Source organism: Siniperca chuatsi, linkage group LG1 (genome assembly GCF_020085105.1).
Source record: "Siniperca chuatsi isolate FFG_IHB_CAS linkage group LG1, ASM2008510v1, whole genome shotgun sequence".
NCBI classification, from domain to species: Eukaryota; Metazoa; Chordata; class Actinopteri; order Centrarchiformes; family Sinipercidae; genus Siniperca; species Siniperca chuatsi.
In genome coordinates, this window is record NC_058042.1 from 31,061,199 (window position 1) to 31,067,198 (window position 6,000).

The 6,000-nt window shown below is 37.4% G+C and overlaps 1 long non-coding RNA gene across 1 annotated transcript in view; it reads right to left on the minus strand.

Annotated features, from left to right (window-relative positions):
- LOC122875299 overlaps positions 1–5,798 on the minus strand; it is a 34,360-nt gene extending 28,562 nt beyond the window's left edge. Inside the window, exon 1 of the long non-coding RNA XR_006377792.1 lies at positions 5,665–5,798. This is a non-coding gene — a long non-coding RNA (uncharacterized LOC122875299). The remainder of the gene's footprint in view (positions 1–5,664) is intronic.
- Between the last annotated feature and the right edge of the window lie 202 nt (positions 5,799–6,000).

Sequence of the window (6,000 nt, forward strand, 5' to 3'; positions counted from 1 at the left end):
CATCTGTGAAGAACGAGCGTGTTCACTTTTTTAATAAACTTTAAATAAACGTTTAGTAAAGCTACAAATTATTATTTTTTTCACTTACAGGAAACGTTCAACAGTTTAGGAAACAAGCTTATTCGCTTTTACTGAGAGTTAGATGGGAAAATACTGTAGATACCACTCTCATGTCTGTACGCTAAATATGAAGCTAGAGGAATAACAACTTGGAATAGTTTGACATGTGAAGCTAGAGCAAGCAGGTTATTAGCATAGCTTAGCATAAAGACTCAAAGCAGGGGGAAACAGCTAGCCTGGTACTGCGCAAAGGTTAAAAAATCCTCCCACCACCAGCTCTAAAGCGCATTACCCCCCCTAAAATGTGTTGTTTTTACACTTTGGTTTTTGATGGTTAAGCAAACAAGATATACTGTGGTCATTTGTGAGCTTTAGAGATGCTAGATGTTGTATTTTTACCTTGGAAAGAGCTGTTTCCCCTTGCTTCCAGTCTTTGTGCTAAGCTAAGCTAGCCATCTCCTCGCTGTAGCTTCATATTTAGCATACATTTTTGGGAGTGTTATCGATCTTCTCTTCTAACTCAAGGCAAGAAAGTGAATGAGTGTAACTCCAAAAATGTCAAACAGTTCTTTTAAAGTGCTCAAAATTTCTTCATAAGTGCCTCAGTGCTGGCTGAAATGTCACTTGTTTTGAGGAAAACATGCTCACAATAGAAGACTACAAAACTCTAGATGAATATCAGTCAATCTATCAAGCTAGATCCTGGCAATGAATGAATACAAACACACAAATGCATTAACAATACTTTTAGCAAACTTGATGAGGTTTTGCGTATTGCACTAACAATTGGCACACATGCTAGCAACCATCTGTGTACTTTATCAAACTGCATATTGGAGATAATGACTTCCAGTTGAAGTGTTTTGGTGTCTGGATGCACTGGGAGCTCACAGTTATGAAAATAAAGCTCACGGTCAGTGCAAAAGTTGACTTTGAAAGATTTTAAACTTATTTTCCCTAGCATGACATTTTATTGGTCAGATGCAGAGTGAAATGGAATTGCATTTTCCCAATTTATATCCTCTTTAATTTCCCTTCTACTGGATTGTTGCCGTCTCAGTGTTCCTGTCGTTTTTGCTCAGCTAATCCAGACGGTATAGACATAGTTAATGCTGCTTTGACATGTGTTTTGGGACATAAGGAAAGGCAGAGAGCGAGCAGCTACTTATATGTGAAGCAGATATCCATGACCTGTGCCAGAGAGTGGAATGAAGAGGCAAGAGAATCTGCAGAGATAAACTCATCACATTCACTTGCTGGTCCTTGACCTTTTACCCCACAGACAGTAAATGGTAACACTGGCAGGTAGTTGTAAACAGAGTCGCAGACAGATATCGTTGTCATGTTAGAAGTACATAACTCCAATATTCTGGAATCTGCGAGAAATGTCTACAATCCTTCGAGCAATTTCAACATGAGGCTGTTTATCTTTGCTCCTGAAAAGCTCTACAGATACAAGATTTCTACCCAACAGCTGTAGTTCAAGGCAAACATGCATGCACACATGGCACAGACCCTAGTACAAAAGTCTTGTGTTTTTAAGACTGATCTCTCTCTCTCTCTCTCTCTCTCTCTCTCTCTCTCTCTCTCTCTCTCTCTCTCACAGAAGACTATGTGTCTTTGAAGAGCCGATAACAAACAGCAGACAACTCAAACTCCATTAGTTTAGGACATGGACATGACGTTGTTGCTGGAGCCTGTTTCTGTGTGTGTGTGTGTGTGTGTGTGTGTGTGTGTGTGTGTGTGTATTGTCATTGCATGTTAACATTCACTCTAGGAATCAAGAACCAGTAACCCGTGTCTCTTTCTGGCTGCTACAGCTTAGTGCAAAGACTGGAAACGGGGGGGGGGGGGCAGCTAGCCTAGCTCTGTGAAATGGTTACAAAACCCACCTACCAGCACTTGTTTGTTTGTTCCGCACAAAAACCAAAGTGTAAAAACGACAATTCCTTATGTGTATCTGGATATGAGAATGGTATCAATCTTCACATCTAACTCTCCGACAGAAAGCAAATAAGCGTATTTCCCAAAATGACGAACTGTTACTTTAATGTTAATAAAGTAAACTACTCCTGTGCCATGCATCAATTCACTGTGAGTGCCTCAACAAAACCATAAAAGACTTCAGTCATGCTTTAGTCGCTAGCTAAAGATGTTTCCTCATTCCACATTACTGTATGTTTCTCCCCAAATGTATTTACTGTTGCAAATTAGTAGTACATGAAATGGCATTTCTAGGAAACAGGGTTGTATTGTGGGTCTCTTTGGACAAAAGGTTATACCAAATGTATGTGTGTGTAAATGTATTTATTTAGGATAAGCCCCTTGAGATGGGTCTCTCATTTTCGAGGGGGTCCTACACATAATACAAACAATCAAAGTAACAACATTAAAGTGGCAGCAGACAAAACAACAAACAACTAAACAGTTTGACATTCAGACAAAGCAAAAACAAACTGCACAAAATGTTGTAAATACATATAACAATTCAATGGCACAAAGTAGACAAGGACAGATGTTCATTTATGTCACTTAAAACATACACAATTAGTCTCAAAATAGGAGATCACAGCATTCGTAAACATACCACATGATGTCAAAGATCGAATGTTAGAAGGTAAATTACTCCAGTCAGTAAACATAAGCTTTTTTTCCAGTTCCTTTTTTAACTGTAGGAATAAAGAAGAAAAGCTGGGCAGCATGCTTCAGTTGATAAATTGAATTATAAGATACAAATAACTGTTGGTAAAAAGTTGCAACCAATGAATGTGTCTTCTTATACTGGGAGAAGGCCAGCTGAGTCTTTCGTACAATGTACAATGATGAGTAAGATAAGGACATCCGAGGACAAATCTACATAGGCTGTTGCACGAGCAAAGCAAGTTTCTTTCTGACACTGCGTGTCAAAGAATTCTAGCTCGGTATAGAACACCAATTCCAATGTTCATTTTACGTAAAACATGATCAATATGTGGTTTGAATGTGAGCTCAGAGTCGAGCCATAGGCCCAATAATTTGATTTTATCAACTTTATGCAGAAAAGTACCATAATTACATGTCATAACTAAAGAATTAGATTTGGATTTGAGGCTCCCTGCTACACCAAAGACCATAGTGTAAGACTTGGTGAGCCGTAATCTGTTAGATGAGAGCCAGTTTCGTATTCCGTTGAAATCAGATTGTAGTGCAGTTTGGATTTCCAGTAAATGAGGTTTAGAGGTGTATAAAACCGTATCATCTGCATATAAATGAATAGAGGAATTAGAGCAAATTAATGGGAGGTCATTAACAAAAAAAGGGGAAAAAAAGTGGTCTCAAAGTAGAACCCTGGGGCACACATCTTTGTTGGATTAACAGGTCTGACTTATTCCCTTTTACAACAACACACTGCTTTCTATTGTTTAAATAGGAGTTGAACCATAATAATGCATTTTGAGATAAATCAATAGCATAAAGCTTATCTAAAAGGTCAACCAAATCAAAAGCCTCTGTGAGATCAATAAAAATTGCCCCTGTGAATTTGTTTTTATCGGTTGCAGACAACACATTAGTAAATTTTAATTCAATTCAATTCAACTCAATTTATTTATATAGCACCAATTCATAACAGAAGTTATCTCATTGCACTTTTCCTATAGAGCAGGTCTAGACCGTACTCTTTATAATATTAAAAATAAAGTCACAACGATTAATGCAGATTAATACCTTTCTGCCAGGGTTCAAGTGGTTAATAAATTGATGTGCTTTCAAAGGCATATCCTTCTGATGCAGTAAATGGTCTAATCTCTAGTGGGTTTTAGCCATAGTTCAGCCTACTCAGCATGAGTACATGACATCCAGAGAATGTCTGCTCCAAGTATTGTATGTTATCCAGTTTTTCCCAGTGGTGTTTCCCTAGTCTGGTGGATGTACAGCAGTCCCTGACTAGATGGACAGAATAGAGCAAGTTTGCGTATTAGCTAAACTCAGAATGGAACCGTCAGACAGGCACTGGTGGGATTTGAATCCAGGATCTCCTGTGTACAAGACAGGTAACCAACGTAGCCACGAGAGGGCAGTAGTTGTAGAGTGATTAGATCTAAATCCAGATTGAAATGGAGATAACATATTATTGGTCTTGTTGCAATGGGACAGTTGATTATAAATACTTTTTTTTTAAAATAGTCTGTAGTTATTAGGATCAAGGATGTCTCCCCCTTCATGGAGTGGAGTGATGCATGCACATTTCCAAAGAGCAGGTAACTCATACTTGGACAAGGACAGGTTAAATAAATCAGCAAGTGGGAACGTAAGAATGTGGGAAGCTAATTTAATAAATCTGGATTCTACACCATCTAGTCCAGCACCACTGCTAACACTCAATTCATTAACAGTGCCCTGAACTTCAACAGGTGATATTTTCTTAAAGGAAAAGGAGCTGTGGCAGGGTAGAATATTGTCGATGCTGCCAATCTTAGAGAGATCAGGTGTTATGGTAGAGCAAACCAATGCAAAATGCTGATTGAACACTTGGGCAATGGATACAGAGTCATGCAGTAGTGTATTGTTGACTCTTATTTGCTTAATAGGGTAATTATCAGATGCACTTATAGATTTGATTCTGTTCCAGAATTGTTTAGGGTTTTTATTATCATTAGATAGATTTTCTTTATAAAAACTAGATTTGGCATTTCGGGTCATCGTCTTGTATTCTTTCAACTTTCTATATGTTTCCCAATAAGTATGTTCCTTTGTGTGACAAAATTTGGCTTATGCTTTATCTCTCTGCCTGAAGAGACTTATAAGTTCCAAATTAATTATTAATATAATTAATAGAAATATGGTCATTCAAAAATGTATCTCAATTAATTTTCTTATACTGTCTAATTTTTGTTAATTTCAGTGATATTTTGTGTATTTTAATTTTCCATACAATTTTCCATAACTGAGGCCTAATGTAAATTAATTCTAATAAAGTTGAACAGTTTTTGATAGTTTGTTCAGCTGATGGGAGGTACTGAATAGTGGTAGTGATACTCATCATGAACACTTTCAAGAGCACAGTGACTCCTAAATTATTCTTTTAGTCAGGCTGGAAATATTGTGGCCAAGATGTGTCGAACAAACTGCATATCCAAAACGCTTTGCAAATTTGAAAAACACAAGCGCATTAACGGAAAACACAAATGCAAAAATCACATCACAAATGCAAAAGCCACAACATAACAACGGAAGTAAGCAACAACAGATGTTGACAATGAAACGGGCTGACTATTATTTCCGGCGGACTATAATTGCCTACACATGTGGAAGAGGAAAGCTCTTGCTTGAATGTGTTTAAAAATACACAACATTTTCATACAACAATCTATACAGTTAATCAGCTTTCACTGTAACTATCGCTGTGTCTCCATACATGGGTACAGCTTAGGTTACATTCATCTGATTGACTTATGTTAGCTAAATGACGTAATGCTAACGTTACTGCATAGCTGCTAATAGCCTAACGTTAGATGGCAGAGTACATAAATATGAAAATATAAAGACATTGAACAACATTACTCATTTTTGGCAATCACATAGCGATAGTAATCGTAGTTAGCTAGTGAACAACATTTAACTTACTTCTCAAACAGGCAAGAAGTTTCCCCTTCCACATATGTAGGCAATAATGGTCGTGTTGTGATTTTCCGTTTTCCGTTAATGTGTTTTTCGAATTTGCATAGTGTTTTGGATATGCAGTTCTTTTGACACGTCTCGGCCACCCTGTGAAAAAGCTACAGAAACAACATTTGTACCATCATGTGACTCTGAAACAATCTCCATCAATCATTGACAGTTAAACAAATAACAAATTTCCAAGAAAATGTTAGGGAGGTGCACAACACTGGTAGGCAACAAAGCTGACAAACATCTGATATATAATAAAAGGCCATAATCAGTCTGACATTTAGTATCGGT